This window comes from Miscanthus floridulus, chromosome 1, assembly GCF_019320115.1.
Source record: "Miscanthus floridulus cultivar M001 chromosome 1, ASM1932011v1, whole genome shotgun sequence".
Lineage (NCBI taxonomy): Eukaryota > Viridiplantae > Streptophyta > Magnoliopsida > Poales > Poaceae > Miscanthus > Miscanthus floridulus.
The window spans coordinates 9,966,252-9,984,973 of record NC_089580.1 but is presented as its reverse complement, the minus strand read 5'-3'; the positions used below and the strand labels follow the sequence as shown (position 1 = coordinate 9,984,973).

Here is an 18,722-nt window from a genome sequence, read left to right as displayed (position 1 = left end):
CTTGCACTGGGTACGCCCTTTTTTTCTTTTGTTCAAGTCACTCATGGTGCTTTGTTTCATAATGCAGCCGTTTTGACATTACACAGATCCCAGATGTATATGATTCCTGCAAGTGAGTGATCTTCAAACAGTGCATGGTTTAGAAATGTGGAAAATACTAATTGTTTTCCATTGTGTCCATTCTTGTTGGATCTCTTTTGAGTGGGTGTCTAAATGTGTAATACACCATTAAACTATTAAAAATTAAATTAAAAAACATAGAAAATACGTGTACAAATCTGAATAATGTAAAATATGATGTGTTACCATTCATCTTTTTTGATATAATGTCTTTCTTAAAAAAATTATGAACATTTCCATAATTATTGTAATACAATTCCATTGGCATATAACTCCTAAACTAATGGAGTAAATTGCAGGTATGACCTTTTGCATAATGCTCATCTCGATCTTAAGGGTTTGGAAGAGCTATTCAAAGTTGCTCAAGTAAGCAACCTACATTTGTGTTCTTCTATAAGCTGCTTCTTGATTATACATTAGAGCTAATAGCATCTCTGATCAGAAAAAAAGCTAATAGCATCTGTAATTGTGAAGTAACACCCAAGTAGCTGTCTTCCCTTAATCATCGCAACGTTATGTTGTCTAATCATGCACTTTAAAAGAGGCGCCAGTTGATGAACATGTAATGGTATGGAACTTCAGTACAAAGCCATATTGTCTTGGTACAAATGACTGAGTAGATATAACATTGAAGTTTTGGTGATATATTCATTTTTCCTACAGACTCATATGTGCCACAAAAGTGAGTTATATTCCTAAATTTCGTTGTGTTCAATGTTAAATAAAACAATTAACATAAGAGTGCTGTTAGATGAGAAACAAATTCAAGCTAATGTGTTATACATTCCATGTTCTCTTGGACGTTTCTTTGTAGTGTTTCTTTAATTATTTGTTACCTGACCCACTGATATTCTTGTAGATACTTGCTGATGGTGTTATTCCAAATGAGTATGGGATCAACCCAAAGCAAAAACTGAAAATCGGCTCAAAGGTTTGTTCATAGTTTATATGTCATAAGCAATTTTATGACTCTAATAATATGAGGAGAGGTAGAGGAAGACCAAAATTGACATGGGGGAAGGCAATAAAAATATATTTGAAAGCTTGGGATATACCTAGAGATCTATGTTGAATAGGAGTACTTGGAAAGCAGCTATTGAAGTGCCTGAACCGTGACTTGGGGCTCTTGGTGGGTTTCAACTCTAGCCTACCCAACTTGCTTGGGACTGAAAGACTATGTTGTTGTTGTATACTATCATGTGACTCATGTTCAGTCAATTATTACATGGTCACTTGGAGCTCTTGATACTTATGGAAATCAGTCTTTTGAGTTTCGAATATATTTATCTATGAAACTACATGTTAGCGATATAATTGGTTTTCTTGATAGCTCTTTTCCAGCTTTGAGTAAAAATGGCTCACCAAAGTGCAATGAAATTGCCATTAAGGTGCATCCTGATTGGGGAAAGGAGGGGGTATCATGCTCTTTAGATATGGAGAAGCACAAGTTGTGAAGTACTGAAGTGTTTAATTATCATTCTTATTTGATCTTCAATTTTTTTGTCATTTCTCATATCCCCCTATCATAACTTTTTGTTCCATCACATAGTTGACTAAGCATGGTGATTTGATTGGTGTGGTGTTTTCCAAAAAAACTCACCCATGACAAGTGTTTTTATTTGTCTAGATTGTACAAGAACTATCATTAACTCTGGTACAAGCAATGCCATATGATCTCTGTTAATCAATTAACCTTGTGGGGGGCAATTTGAAAAGTTTTCTCATTGTTTCTGTTTCTCTTAATGTGTCTCTCTTAACCGTGCTCATATCCTTTTAATATATAATATATTGACTAGATAGCACGCCGTTTATTGGGAAAAATCCTAATCGATCTACGCAACACTCGTGAAGAAGCTATCAGTGTTGCCGAACCAAAATTTATTGAAGACGAAGCTCAATTCCTACCAACAAAAGAAGCAGAGCACCAGCAAAAGATTCAAGTTAGAAATGAGGACGGAAGAAGATCTAGCTCTACGAGCGAGAAGTCATTGGACCAAGAAGATGAAGATGATAGAGAAACTAAATACCGACTAGATCCCAAGTGTGTTCTTGTTCTGATTTCTATGAAGTTCAATTTTTATTTGCTAATTTACATGTAAAATTTATGTTGCTAAAATACTTTGGTGCAGGTATGCCAATGTAAGGGACACCTGAGCGTCATGTCCGCACAAGGCTTTACTTCACATCGGTATGCTGGAGCACTTCTTTGTTGTTATCACCCTTTTGGAATTATATTTTGAGGGGGAATTCAGTAGGGGTCCCTTTTGGAATTATTAGTGACATCAGTACATTTTCTGCACCAGGAATCTCATATACACTCCTTGATGAATGTTCTTCGTTACTGCAATTTGGACTGAAAGTCTACAAGGAGAGGAAAGCCTTGTCTGCCAGAGTGCTTTGGACCGTCTACATAGAACTAGGGAGCTTGATTACATGAGTAATATTGTGCTTAGAATGTTTGAAAACACAGAGGTATGGATCTTTTCATCATCTTTATCTGGTCTCTGAACAATACTTCACCTTTCTGGTATAGTGGTCGTATATATTTCCATTTCATGCGATATGAGTAATTTTGAAAGGTTTTGAGCTTCAAGTCCATTTTGTAGTAGACTAGAATCGGACTCCCTTTCTTGAGGAAGCTATCTTCTATACTCAAGTGTCCTATTTTCACTAGTGAATCAAACTCCTTGTACCAAATACATTTGAGGGGCTGTCACTATGGAGGCTTTCAGCTTGTCACTAGTCCTAGGTATCTGATCTTACCAGTATCTTGTCACTGGTAGTGTTTTGTAAGAAACCCAAGAGTAATTCATATAATTAAGAATTTGTTTCACGATCACGAGCAGGTTATCTATTTTTCATGGTTACAGTTGAAAAGTAGTTGATGCCAAACAGTCAGTTTACAAGTATCAGTTGCCCAATCGTATCAATCAATCTACTTACCAAATTTTCATGTTTGCAGGTTCCTTTGGAAGATGAGAAGAGGTTCAGGATTGAAATGATGTTCAGTCGTGGTGCCGATCTCAGTCCCCTAGAGGTGATGCCCCCTCGTATTCACATTGTTTGGACATAAAATCAGCTGAGCTTGCTCCCAAGTTGAATCGCTTGAGTTTACTAACTGAATGTGTGTTGGGTCCAGGACAAAACCTAGTGAAAGTTCCTTGCTTCAGGAGCACACCTTGCCCATAATGGGACCCGAGAGACTACAGGAAGTCGGGTCCTGCCTGACGATGGACAAGTTTGAGAAAATGGTGCGACCATTTGCCATGCCCCCAGAGGACTTCCCCCCTGCTGCTCCTCCACAAGCCTTGGGCTACTTCTCTAAAGGGGCAGGAGGAGTGCTTGAAAGGTTGGTTAGCCTCTGGCCTTTCCACAAGAGCGCTAATGCGGCTAATGGAAAATAGCTGGAAGCTACAATTCCTGGAATCAGTTCATGTAATTATTTCTTATTCTGTAACACTTCTTGCACACCGGCCCAATTTTGACAATCTGAATCAAGGGGAAAATTTTGCCTTAGCTGGCTACATCTACAAGTCCCAACTATGCTTTTATTGAACTAGTATGTCGTTGAGCATTGTTTCATATGGAAATTTCAGGGAAATAGTGAAATTGATCCAGTAGATTTAATTGCTTCCAAGACTCCTGCTTAACATACCCAATAGCTGCATCTAAAGCCTAGATCCACCGGTGTGGGTTAGTTTTCATGCCGCCGAGTGTGTCAGAATTCAGATGCTGGGGAAGATAATTTTAGTTAAACATTTCAAATCTGTACAACGTGACTATTGAACCAATGTTTTATATGCATATAATAACAGAGAATTATGGGATGGTAAATGAACCCATAGAAAATCACCTGGTTCTTGGTAGTGATTGATCTTGCATTGATTCTGGAAGGAGCCTCACGGTTCTGGAGGGAGTTGAGATGGCTCTGTTTCATGACCGCGAGACATAATTGTGCTATCATGTTGATTGCATGAATATAAGATAGAAGTTTACCAAACGGTGTCGTGTGCTACTGGAACTAGAAAGTAGGTGCTCGATGTGCTAGAAAGTCAGTACTCGATCTGCAAGTGTACTATGCACATGACATGTCTGGTAGGGTTTTGTTTTCTCTCTCTCTTTTTTTTTTGATAAGGATACTTGGCAGGGTTGTTTACCTGTGATGTTTCGATATCTACTAGTAGACTCGATTTCTCCCCGTCTCGAGTTTGTGTGAGAAAGGCTAAGTTTTATTACAGTAAATTCAGGTACATGTAGCTACATTGCTGATGAAAAACTTTACCATGCCTATTTCTTCTTCGTATATTTCCTTGTGCGAGTTTATTAAGGTCCAAATGATGCGAAGAGACTGATTTTTTCTCTCGGGGACTTACTAGCGCCCAGACGTCCAGCGTAGATGAGCGCGTCCGCTTGCTGCTGCCCCAGCGTGCCACATGATTCTCTGAACATAGTTCTGAAACACGAAACACTTGCAACATGAAACACTTAAATGTAACATAAGTATGAAATCGATGGAACATTTGGAACATACACTTGTAACATATGTGTGAAACATATGCAACATTTAGATAAAACACTTGCAACATGAAAACGGCAACATAAGACTGAAACAACTAAAATATTTTGAACATACTCTTCAACATATGTGTCAAACATGTGCGACATCTAGATAAAAACGCCTGCAATATACGTCGGAAACAGATAAAATATTTTGAACAAACGCTTGCAACATGCCTTTGAAACACTTGCAACATATGCAGCATCCCGATCTACTTTTGCAACATCCATATGAAACACTTGCAACATACATGTGATAACATCTGAAACAATTAAAACATACATTTGCAACATAGGGAAAGGAGATGCCACAACTGGTTGATTCCGACCTCGAAGTGGGAGCCGGCGCCGAGCGGCAGCACGCGAGCACCACTAGCACGGGCTGCGCTTTGTGGGTGCCCTTGGCTCGGTGGAGACCAAATTGAGGCGCGCAACGGCACCACCAGCGTAGAGGCGGGCGGCGCTGCCCCTGCCCGATCTCGTCCGCATCACTGGATACCGTCGCCGAGGTTGGATGCGGACCGAGCTCTGTGGAGAGGAAGAGATGCTGAGGCCGATTAATCGCCGCTCCTGGCCCGAGGTGCCGTTGGAGAGGGATGGAAGTGGTCGGGTGAGAGTGACGAACCGAAGCCGCACGATGATCGGTGAACTGCGGTGGAGATGGAGGAAGACGACCGGCGGCGCTCAGGTGAGGTCGAGATGGAGGATGGCAGCCGGCCAGCCGCGGTCAAGAGCGCCACGGGAGCGCGGAATTGGAATCCAGCCGTGAGTGGGAATTGGGGATTGACGTTTCTGAAGACCCGTAAGTGAAGATGACAGAACATTTTTTTCTTTTTATTAAACAGTCTATTGGAGAAGGCATCCGTGATAGTTGAGCCGTTCGTACCTGTCACGGCCCACGGCAACGGAGGCGTCCGCACGATCGGACGCCCTTACGCCAGCATTTCCGTTTTTTCTCCCTCGGTTGAAAGGCGAGCTCTGGAGAGCAACGCGCGTGGGCGGATTTCGTCACAAGCCAAGCGACAGTAGAAAGGCTACTGAGTAACTGAAACATGCACGCGAAATGTTTACATGACGCAAAGTTGCATGGGTCAAAAGTTTGCCATTCGGGAGACAGTGATAAATCCCAGATTTTTCTCATTGATGAATTAATCTTCATGATTAATGCAAAGTAGATTGTCAAATAAGCCAAGCGCATGAAAAGAAGGGAGTAGGTCATTTAGACCAAACTGATTGAAAATTGTTGAAGAACTAATTACGTTGCGCGAATAAGTGTCGCTCTCCATGTTGATGCTTCGTTCAATCGTCTAGGAAAAAAGGCTAAGGAAGAATCATTTACTATTTCCTGGTAATACAATCACTTGCCTTTCTTTTTGTAAAAAAAAGTAGGAGTGCTAGATTATTATGGTTTTTATATTGTGGGTGAGAAGAAGCAACAAGAGAAAAGATGCAAGACAGTTTCATCTACCAAACGCTGCTGAGTGCTGAGGCGGAGTTGCTTTCCTGCCTTCCTGGCTGCTGCCACAGAGAAGAGAAGCCTCTAGCACTTCATCATGCCATGGTACTATTTGGCCTGCAAGATTGATGCGCGGGTCTCTATCCTAGTCCTACTGATCTCACTTTTTCATCATGATAAACATGCACCTGCTGATTAGAAGAAACTGCAGTTTTCAACCTTTTATTCTTTCACAAATTGTGGTACAAGCCTAACTGCACAAATTAATTTTAGACAAAACACCTGGCGATGCAGTACTCCGCGGAGTAACCGAGTAAGCATAGCATACTTGTTCTCACACCTAATGCGTGATAATGATGCATAAGATACGCTCTTGGAGCACAAGGTCATGTCTATCGATCTCCCCTCCACTCCCCAGAATCGACAGGAGATGGCGCGTCAATATATGATACTAGTCGAAAGGGCGCGCATTTGCGCGCCTATGGATAAACAGTATGGGTGTCATACATTTAAACCATTTGAGATGTTAACTAATAGTAATAGGCAAATATATACCTGAATCTAAGTATATAGTTAGAGATGAAGCATCTCCTTTCTTTGTGACCAACTATGAAGATCTTGATTCTTCATGTAGTTCTTTCAATTTGTGAGGTTTGTGGTCAACTGCTGTTTCTAACCATTCCGACGACAAATTAGAACGTTCACATCTCCTATCTTTGTGACCAACTATGAAGATCTTGATTCTTCATGTAATTCTTTGAATTTGTCAGGTTTGTTGCCAACTGCTATTTCCTTGGGTTAGCAACATCAGTTTCATTTGTTCTCTTACCCCGCGCATAAGGCTCTGTACAAATGAGTCAATCTGTGCCTTGCCTTCCAAGTGCTGTATTAATCTGGCAATCTTGATTATTAACCACTTGTGTCAACTAATTAAAAAGGAGCATGAAGTACTACTGCGATAACATGCATCTGAAAGATGAACTGACTCACCATAACACTTGTCAGACAAAAAATGACATATTGTTCCACAGGTCAAGGTCAAGTACTTATTCCTGAGAAAAAAAATCTAAAGAACATGTAAAAAACTTAGGCAATGGAAAGAGCAACAATATCTGTGATAAATGTGGGAAACGGCCAATTCACAGAAATAAAGTATATGTACAATAGTATTAATTAGATTTTTGTCACCTGAATTATTAGCTGTGAAGGATAGGTAAACTTATCCATTGCCTACTCTCTTCTCAGCTGCAAGTGCGCAGCTCATCCTGGAAACGATTAGATGGTAGTTATACACTGAACAGGAATTCATTGTACAATACAGGTACAGTAAGATGGCAAAGGACAAAAAAAATTTTAGAACGCGCTTATTGTCATTCTAGATTCATATCGTTTAGTGCTAATTCACTCTTGTTGACTGAATACAATTCACCTCAGAGCACCAGATCACACTACATGTTCAACATGATCTAATGTAATTGGTTTCCCAGTTGTCATGATGCTTTAGGTGTGAACCTACTCCTATAGCTAAATTGGAAGCCATGGAGATGCCAGATCTTGCTACATGTTCAATAGGATATAATGTAATTGGTTCGCGCTGTGAGGTCAGAGCCATGGAGATGCTAAGATTTTTGGCTTACAAGAAAATCTGCGCCTTAATTTGATTGTGTTGCTAGCAAGCTTGGGACCTGTATCAAAGCGAATGAAATGTACCCCAGTATCATAAAAGCTGAAAACTCACATTGAGCTGATATATAAGGAAATCATAAATTTTGATTAAGTGATTGATGTCCCAACTTGTAACAACTTAGGAGGGTTATAACTTCGAAGCATCTGATGTTTGGTGAACTAATGATTTTAGTGGTGTCAATTCAATTATTATAGTAGTAAAAGCTGGATCCACCCCCTAAAACCAGCAATCATAAAAGTATGAATACATCAAGAGATACAAGATGCACACTGCAAATTCGTTGGCCAATTAAACGTCTAAAATACACCTCTTTGTACTCTGAAAGCATCATGGTGGCCCGAATTGTATCAGAAGTTACTTAGGTTCTTCATACAATTATCTCGGCCCGTTTGGCTTGCCCATAAATTTGAGTAAAACTAAACTAAGAGAGCTCTCCAAATTCCAAAATTGGAGGTGACATTTTGTACACATCAAAAGACAGAAAGACCAAACATTAGCATCATTTACAGTATAAAGCCTACCAGAAGAGGTAGCCTAAACCAAACTATAATATTTTGTATTAGGTTTTTATGCTTCGCGTGGTCCTTCAGTTTAAAAAAAAAATTTGGTGTTATAAGAAGTGTTTGCTTATTCGTTTATCTATGTAACCATGGGTCTGTAAAACTAAAATAGATTGCATAACCAGGTGTCATAAGTTTGTACTACAGACGTGCCATAATTCAGAACATACGTACATTTGTGGCTATATCGCACTCCAAGTATTAAACTAAGTATGTCAGTACAAGAAGTATAATGTAGGTCCATAATTATGTAAAGGTGACCTAGTATAGAAACTAAACATAATGTTTTTTTTCAATATCAGAACAAATTTAACTATTTTATAAACATGATCATCGGAACCTACATTGGAGCAACAAACTGTGAGGCAAATCTTTCTGCCTTACTGTCATGGTAACTGTATAAACAAAAGAGATTTTTTTGTCCATCAAGAAAGACGAGGGTAACACTGGTTTTGCAGCGCAACCAGGCAAAACTTTCTAGCTTACTGTTATGGAAGCAAGAAAATCTTAAAAAGATTTAGGTTAAATAAAAATGGAGTAGGCAACTTGGGAGCAAACTAAGAAGGATCTAGTAAGAATCTGTTGCTGAAAAGATGAAAATACAATGGATGTAAGGTACCATAGGAAGCACTAAACGATATACCTGATGTCCAGAGTGCCCAATCTGCATTAGCCTTATGATAATGCGCAAAGAAAACAGCCTGAAAACAACATCTATTTCGCATGAGACACTGAAAATTAGTTCACGTATCAGGTGACAGTAAGCATACCAGACACATTGGTGCAGCTGTGCATGTGAATGTATATCCAAATTAAGATTTGTCTGCATTACATTTTAACCTATTCGTAAATTTAAAACCGATAGAACTCTTCTGGCCCAAACAAGTAGAAGATGGTGGCCGTTCAGCCAGAACCTGTGTGCAAATGAGTAGCAGAGTGGTCAGGCCATACCAATTGCTCTGTACGACTAAGGCAAGGATACAAAAATATTGGAAAATCTCTTAACTGAAACGCTAATGATTAAATTGGGTAAATGGAAATTGATTTATGGAATTACAACCTGCCCTCTAATAGTGAATGAGGAACGCATGACATAAATTGGTAAATGGTTAGAACACGAGATCATAAGCAAAGAGGCTTGGAGCATATAGAAAGTTGGCAGAGCTTCGTAGAGACCTCAGTAATGTGTAAACCATCATTTGTTCATCAACCTGCAGCCTCAAGGACAATCTTGCATGGTGAAAAGCTAAAGTAGAATATTGAGTGGAAACTGTAAATAAAAATATACATCAAGTAACTGTAGCAATCCATCTTAAATGTACTACCTCATGTAGCTTCTCACTAAGCTGCCTAGCTACACACCTGAATTGGAGATCAGAATCACCAAACTTGCTTGGATCATTAGACAACCATTGGAGGCCAAATATTATGTCTTTGAGTCATATGATAGTTCACTCAAAACTGACTAAATTTTGGTATAAGTAACGTAGGTGAGCTCACCATCTTATCTATTTCATTTATACAGAGGTAGGATTATTGTACAAAAAAGCATCGTAGTCTAAGTATCTGAACTTTAGGTTGTCTAGGCATTCATAAGTGCTTCAGTAGCATGGAAGTGCAATAGGCTGGGTAACAGGACAACTGCTACCAGCAACATAAATTATACTGGAAGTGAATAAATGGCCAGTTCAGTTAAAAAAATAAAGAGATGAGCATAAAAAAGAGAAACAGCATGGCAAAAAAAAAGCAGGTAAATGACTTATGCAGAGCAATGAATGGAACAATTAGCAGTAACTGAGCAGGTAAGCTATAGATGAATGACGTGGAGCACAATGTCATGGAAAATTTCATGTATAGGAAAAACGGAAGTAGGTTTCAAAGGGATAATCGTAACAAATTTGTTTCTGGAAGATAAAAATGGCATACCATTTGTTCATTAAGTAGTAAATAGCAACCATGTATGGCAGTACTGAGTTTATGTGCTAGCTGACCTCCTCATAAAAGAAGTGCTGATCACAGAGTTCAAACAATGGTATTAAGATGAATGACAAAAAGAAAGTACAATTAATTTTAGGAGTACTTTGGTGCAAGAGACACCTTCTAAGTTTAGGATCAATATTAGGAATATGATGCATAAGTTTAGGTTCATGCATGTTATCAACCAAGATAGTTATAGTACGATAGCACACAAGGTAACGTAATTATATTCCATCATTGAACAATGACGACTGACTATGCATGCAACCTCCTTGTATTAAAATTCCTTTCAACAACCAACCAATGCAAGATGAGTCCAAATTATTTCTAGATGCAAGATTTCCAACAGGCTGCCCGAACACTATTAGTGTATTTTTGTCACAAACACTTAACACAAACCATGAAAAGTAATATGAGACAAGCAAAGGTACACTGCATAAATAATAGGTACAGTTTGGACAGTTAAAGAGGAAACTAAGCCTGATACTAACGTTCACTAAGTAGTAAACTACCTTTCTAGCAAGGCCAATCGCAATTACATCATTGGCAATGGGTTGTGGTCAGTAATAGAAGAACCGATGAATTGTATGAAGCAAAGGCATCATTGACAATGGATGTATGCTGACTAACAAATGGATAAAATGTGCAACTAATAGAACGACATTGTCTCAGTCTTAAAAAGATCATCATTGCACCATCCCCAAGCCTCAGTAGATAGCATGAATGCAACAATTTATAATCACTGTACATGGGAGGATATCAGTTGTGCACAAAAGATAACAGCAAGAGACAATGGACACTGGGCGAGCTTGCTCGCTGCAGCGAAGAGGGGAGGGGAGCCAAGATCCCCGCAGTGAGGAGAGGGAGTTTAAGGAAGGGGAGAGAGCGCACGCCGGAGTTTAGGGTTTGGCCCATCCGGCATCGTACCTAGGGTTTCGCCGACAGGAGGAGCGCAGGCGCCCCGGCGGGAGGAGGCATCGAGGAGACCGCACGGAGGATGGGGGAGAGGGAGGGGGCCGCCGGGCCCCACCCGCGCCGCCTGTAGGCTGCGCCGCTGCGTCGCGGCCGCTGCCGCCGCGGGAGGAAGGAGGAGGACGAGGAGGAGGCGGAGGAGAAGGAGGGCGGCCGCAGCGCGCCCGGCGCCTTGGCCGTGGCCGTCGCCATCGCCCTTGATGTCGGGAGGAGGAGGGAGGAAGCGAAGAGAGAGAGGGAGGGAGGGAACGGAAGAGTTTTTTTTTACTCAGGTGAAGCGGAAGCTGACATATATATTTACTGGGCTGGATTCGACGTGGCTTCTGTGCGAGGAGCCGACGCACTGAAGCTGATTCTATTGGAAGCAGATCTAGCAAATCATGGCCGTTTATCGCGAGATCTAACGGATGAGGAAATTCCGGGTGACGTGGACGGCGCTCCCGGCGGAGGAGCTGGCCATCTTTTTGGCTTTTTATGGGTGACGTGGACGGCGCTCCTGGCGGAGGAGCTGGCCATCTTTTTGGCTTTTATGGCTTCTGTGCGAGGAGCCAACGCACTGAAGCTGATTCTATTGGAAGCAGATCTAGCAAATCATGGCCGTTTATCGCGAGATCTAACGGACGAGGAAATTCCGGGTGACGTGGACGGCGCTCCCGGCGGAGGAGCTGGCCATCTTTTTGGCTTTTATTATATGACACATTGGGCCATACCGTAAGATGTACTTTGCTTCATCAAAGCTCAATTTTAATGTGGCACGATCTCAATGCTGTTAGAATATTTAATAGCAGTAGTTAGTGATCAAGAAGCGTTACGCACAACATCAATGCGGGTAAACTACAACTAGTAGTTTGGTTTGTGCCTCGGTTTAATTACCGTTGCTACATAGTACTCTCTCTGTCATAAAATGATAAGTGTACTTTGATAAAAAAAAAACATATAGAAAGTTTTTTTCACAACAGTAAAGACGGATTTCATTACCAACGTAACGAAATCACAATGTCCATAGGTGCAAAATATAAAATAGGATTTGACCACTAATTTCTTTTACAATATTTGACTATTTGCTAAAACAATTAATATAATTTCAGAGACACTTTAAATATATACAAGTCTATTGATGCAAGTCTCATGTACCAAACTTGCATGTAATTTTAATAAGTATTGATCAAAATTTGTAAAATTTGGCCTTCTTTATACCAAATATGATTATCATGCCGGTAATTTGCAAGGGAGCAGAAGAGAATATTGTCATCAGGTAGCTGGTACTGCAGGCATTAAATTGGTAGTCGCCATCTTCATCTTTATATTTTTTAATTTAATTTTTTAAAGTATATTTTTTATTTTTATTTTTTATTTTATTTAATTCGTAGATGAAGTTTCCATTTTCATTGTCTTCTTAAATAGCTTTTGTACTACCTTCCAAAGCTTAGCTAGCTTAGCTCCCTTTTAATCACCATATTAATATCATCTTGCCAGTTAGTTCTGAAAATGCTTGGAACAAAAGCTATCGATACATTTTTCTTTTTCTTTTCTTTTGATAAGCTCACTTTATATCGGGAACCTGTCACTTCGTTCAGTCTCACATACATCCCAGATTCCACTAGATCACTGAGGACAGTGTGCAAATGCCACGAGTAGGTTGTTCTTGTTCCTAAAGACGACAGGAACCGATTCCAGAGTTTTTCTAGTAGTTTTAGCCTTTTAGGCACATTAATCACTCGTTTCGCCTCCACAAAAGCCATTCTTTTGATGCTTCATCTAGAATTCTCGCTGAGTGATGGATGAGAATATAGGATAGCGTTACTATCCTTTCTTATACCGTGCAAGGTAACCCAACCAACTGTGACAATTATAAAAGAAATTTTACAATGGTTGGAAAAAAACACGAGAGCAATCCATTGAGTGAAATCAGACGATAAAAAAATAGGGGTACCCAATTGAAAATACCTGGAGGTACCAAATAGGTAGGGATAGTACCAAATTAGGTGTTGCTAGTACCAAAATTCGCGGGACGAGATCTATTTTTCATTTTATATTTTATTTTTGAATAAGGGTGAATCAGTCATTTATGTGGAAGTTGTTCATGCCGGCACGTAGGACCAGCGTCTCCCGTCAGCCAGCGCACATGGCCTGGGTGCCGTAGAGTCACATGGAAGCCTGGGCGTCGTAGAATATGCTGAGCAGGTCCTCCACTATGGAAGGGTCGAGCATGCTGGCGACGCAGAGCTCCAGGTCGCGGCACGTCTTGGCAGAGGCCTCGGTGGTGGTGACGGTAGAGTGGAGCAAGCAGTAGTAGAGGTACGCGCCCGGGATGAATCCGTCGGCGGCAAAAGCACATCCAGAACGGAGCCCGACCATGCCCACGGAACTCGTTCTTGCAGAAGGGACAGTAGATGATGATGAGGATGGGCTCGCGTTGCTCGTGCGTCAGCTGCATCATCATCAGCACCGTCGTCTTCGGCCGCGGAGGCTGGGCCTGGGCGGTGGCGACCAGAGGTACGGCGTCATACGAGCTCCGCATCACCTCGCTGCGCATCCCACGCTTGCTACTCGCCTTCTTTGTGGGGCTCCTAGCTGTCGCCGTGCCGCCACGTCATGCCGTGCATTGTGTACCCGCTCGTCGCCCACGGCATCGTCGAGCAGGGGTGCTCGCTTGCGTGCTCCTGCGACCTTCGTTACTCGTACGCAGCGGCGGCGGCGGCGGCCCAAACACTTGATGCCCGAGGTCTTCGTGCGGGATCGATGGAGAAGCGGGCGGCGCAGAAGGGCAAGGGGGTTACGTAAATTTTAGAAGGAACAACCCCAATTACTCAAATACCCTCTATAATGTATTTCTTAATTAAGTACTTAGAAAATAAAAAAAGATAGAAGAACCTGGAGGTACCGAGGTACTTTCCCAACCATTGTAAAAGATCTCTTATAACTTTCCTTGGATTTGGAATACTTTGCCTTATCAAGTACTCCCTCCGGTTTCTAAAAGAGTGTCGCTGTAGGGTGGGAAGCAAAGTAGCCAAAAGGAAGTCGTTTCACAGTTTTGTGACCGATCCGGGTTAAAATGGCCCTGCATGCATGCAAGCAAGCATTAATGGGCATGCTTCGTCTCTCACGCGTGCAGCTGTTGGAGCTCGCGCGCGCCGCGCACGCTGCCGCCCTCCCGCTCCATTTAATCCGCTGCACCGTTAGGCTCCCAGCTGGTGTCCTTGCTGCGCCATTTTGCTCTTTGCTCGTCTCCTAGCCGCGCAGCATCGCTTGCCCGCCAGCGCACCTTCCGTGTTGCTCCACTGCTTGGTCCTCGGCACCATGGACCAGAAGGTGCTGTGCGAATACGTCGAGCTCGACTGCGTGCTGACTGGTGGCGTCATGGAGAAGGAGCGGCGCCGCGGCCGGCATAACGCACACGGCGCACAACAAAAATTTTGTGCAGCGGCAAAGGCCGGCCACGGCGCGCAGCAACGAAAATACGCGCGCACAAACGAAAGTACCAAAGGGAAAAGAAGTCGCAGCCGCAGCAACGAAAATACGCGCGCACAAACGAAAATACGAAAGCGAAAAAAAGTCCACCCAGGCCCCAAGCACATGCCATGCAAAAATTATTTAGGCAACCTAGGATTCGAACACCGGTTGCATTACACAGTGTGGGCCAACAACCACTTGAACAAGCAAACGCTAACGCTGAGGGATGCTCCTTCAAGCCATCTAATATGGACAAAACCGAAAACATACCTCCCAATTAATCACCCCTTGGTATGTGAATTCATGTTCAAAATGATATTCTTTTGGAAACAGGAAGAAGTAGAGAGTATAGTGTCGTTAAATTTAAGAATAAATCTCGAAAAATGTAAACACCTATGTGAAGTCGATAACTTGTATTTAAGTGAGCATGTTCCATCATAACAAATCCAACTAAATGAGGTAGGTTCAGTTTGGCACAAGTTTCTCTCTAGTATAATTTTAGAGAGATTTTATAATGTCTGAAAAAAATGGACAGTACATAGAGAAAACGAACAATGCAAAAACTAGGAGGTACCAATATGAAAGTATTTGCAAATACAAAAATGTAGGGACAATATTAAAATAGATGGGACCAATACCAAAATAGATAGGACTATATTTGAATTTTTATTATTTAATTATTTCTGATTAAGGGTAAAATACTAATTTTGTTATCTTTAACTGGAATTTCCTAACCCATCTTCGTGGCCCTCGCTCTTCTCTTTGTCACGCCAGTTCCTTCCCCTTGCACCCGACAGCTTCAGTAAGAACATCTCCAAGAGACTCTCCATATTCTTTCTAAATGCTAGGAGTAGAGATTTTGGTAAAAACTATCCTCCAACAGCTTATCTAAACGGTCATCCAAATATAGCCATGTTTTATTCCAGATTTTTCGCTAGCCAAATATAGAAGACAAGAATGGCTCTCTAGAGTGCGCATGAAATATAGAAAAACTGTTGGAGAGTGAAAAGATATATAAAACGATTTTTATACAAATGGCTCTCCAAATGATGATTTAGAGAGTAAAATTTAGAAAAGCTATTGGAGATGCTCTAAGTAGGCGGCTTTAGAAACCCTAAAAACCGTGAGGATGAATCGATGGGCCAGTGATACAAAAAGCTAAGAGAATTACCAGTATACCCTCAATAACTATAATTAGATTTATAAACAATATTCCTTAAATAATTGGTCAAAAAAGTATCTGAAAGTACCAATGTTATTTTTCCAACAATTATAAAAGATCTTACAATTTTATATTTTCAATACTTTTTTCATTTGAAGTGGAAACATGTGGGCCTTAAAAGGGTTGTAACAAGTTGCTATAACAAGTATATAGGTACACTCGCTCCAGTAAATGTTATTCTAAGTAGATGTTTGTATAATTGTGACTACTATTTTTTTGTACTAGCATATATTTATAAAATCTAATAAACTTGTAAGATCGTCAAAACCATTTAAAGAAAAAAATACACATGTGAGTTGGTATGTTTTCGTAGAATCCTGTAAAGCCAAGCATGCAGGATTTTAAGTGTGACATCTTATCAAACATCTATACGTGACTAGGCATAGGAGGGATGAATTTTGCATAGTAAATATTATGCCGTTGCTATAGATTTTTTTTTGTGACAGCAAAATGTAACTTTGGTGGTATATATCACTATTATGGTTATGATCATGTTGGTCGAGCAAAGGGAAGCTCATCGATCTATTAGGCATCGACACTGGGAAGTAGGAAGGGGGTAGTAAGCTGCCGGTGGTGGTAAGATACACTGTGAAGCTGGTAGTAAAAGTAGGTATTAGTTGTTACCGGTCCCGAATTTTTTATAATTTAGCCTTTTTTTAAAGTTTCTCACAAATATACCCTTGATGGAAAGAATTCAGAAAATAGACCCTTAGCTTGACGGAAAGAATTCAGAAAATAGACCCTTAGCTCGGCGCCATTGATGCTGGCACCGAGCTAACACGTTTCGGCGCCAGCATCCCTGACGCCGAGGTCCTGAGCTCGGTGGATGACATGGCAGGGAGCTCGGCGCCGTAGATCTGCCCCGCGCCTCTCTTCCTCTCCCTCTCTCGCCCGGTTCGTCGCCGCCGCTGCCGTCCGCGCCTGCGCCAGCGCCCGCCGCCGCCGCCTCCACCGGCCGCCCTCGCCCGCGCCGCGCCAGAGGCCGCCACCGCCGTGCCAGTGCTCGCACCGCGCCCGCACCACCGCGCCATCGGCCGCGCCCACGCCACCGCCGCGCCACCACGCGTGCTCGCGTGCCCGCGCCCGCGCCCCGCGGCCGCCTAGTGCCACCCGGCCGCCCCGAGACCGTCCCGTGCCTCGCCGCTGCCATCGTGCCGCGTCCATTGCCCCTCCGCCCACGCCCTGGTCCCCTCGCCGGTTCCTGCTCCCGCACCACGCCCTCTCCTCGCCTTGGCCTCGTCCCGCCTTGCCGCCCTTCACCACCGGCCTCGGCCACGGCCGCCGTGCCTCCCGCGCCCGTTGAGTCGGACTCGCCGCGCGCCACCGCTGTCGTCGGCCGCGCCACCGCCGACCCCGCCACCTGCAGCGGACAGTCGTGCCACCGCCGACCCGGATCATCGGCCTAACCCACGCCCTTCGTCCACTGTGACTCCGTCGACGTCCGCGGATCAGTCGTTGGAAAGATAAAAATTATGAATATGCAATGTACCTACTTAGTTGGCATTTGTTATTTACTAGTTAATGTGATGACTCAGGTAGTTGATTTAGTTAGTGATCTAGTGAGATATATATGTCGATAGATAGAAACATAGATACATAGGTACATAGATATAGTTAGATAGCTACTTAGATATGTAGTTACATATTTAGTTAACTACATATGATCTAGCTATTTAGTGAGTACACTGTATATATATACGTAGTTATTATCTTATTTACTTAGTTTGTAGTTAGAAAGTACTTGTTAGGTACTATCTATCGTCTAATAGCAACTACTCATGCTCGCGGGCATTTGTGGAGATCAAAAGTGATTTCACCAAAGAGGCACCACTGAGAGGATACGATGAAAGGAAAGAAGAGTGACCAAAATGCATGCATGGTGAGGACTGCCTAGTGTAGATGTTCACTGAAGGAATAGATGGAGGTCGTCATTTCTTCAAATGCCCGCGAGCATAGGTAATTGCTATTACTATTTGTTTCTTCAATATGTTTCTCTTGTATATAACTTACACGACATATTTATTGTAGTCTTCCTTGGTCGAAGAAAACGGTGGGTTCAGTAGGTGGGTCGATCATCGACCTATTTATCCGCATGCGGAGTACATCTACTACCTACAAGACCGTATCTTCGATCTAGAAAGGGAAGTTAGCAACGGTTATAAGGACGACGGACAGGACGACAACAACAATGGTGTCGATTCACAAGAGGCACTCTGCAATGATCCATATTGCACCTGCCCTAACCTCAACAACAAGGGCCCTCCCTCGTCACCCCCGCCACCACCACCAACAACAACGGGAGGCTACTATGGAGAAGGTGCAACACAATTTGCTATGTGGCCACACTACTAGGATGACTTTATCTTTTTCACATACTACATCTATGTGTTTGTTGTTTGGTTTAATTACCTAAGGCATGTTAGATTTAGTCAAAGAAAACTCTGTACCCAGGTTCGGTACATGTAGTCACATGGCATTTCATGTGTTTCGTGTGTTGATTTATATAATGTCGTACGTCTTTAGGTTTTTTTTGCAGCAAGTGTTCACATTTCAATATGTCTATATCATTAAGCGGAATATTAAGACCATAAATAATGAAAACAACCACATAATGAAAAGTTCAATACTATACCACATTACATAACATATTAATACTAGAAGTACGTGCCGACAGTAGACATAGGGGCAAATGCACTTCCAAATCCTCTGTCTGAAACG

General features: G+C 42.1%; 1 long non-coding RNA gene and 1 pseudogene across 1 annotated transcript; one reads left to right on the top strand and one right to left on the bottom strand.

Moving 5' to 3' along the window:
* The window catches only part of LOC136541181 (inositol hexakisphosphate and diphosphoinositol-pentakisphosphate kinase VIP2-like), a 36,607-nt pseudogene extending 33,031 nt beyond the window's left edge, over window positions 1-3,576 (top strand).
* Window positions 3,577-4,311: 735 nt separating this feature from the next.
* LOC136472671 (uncharacterized) lies at window positions 4,312-5,427 on the bottom strand. Its single transcript, XR_010762399.1, has 3 exons — window positions 5,303-5,427; window positions 5,007-5,205; window positions 4,312-4,573 (listed from the first exon to the last, which is right to left on the bottom strand). It is a non-coding gene; the product is annotated as an uncharacterized lncRNA (long non-coding RNA).
* Between the last annotated feature and the right edge of the window lie 13,295 nt (window positions 5,428-18,722).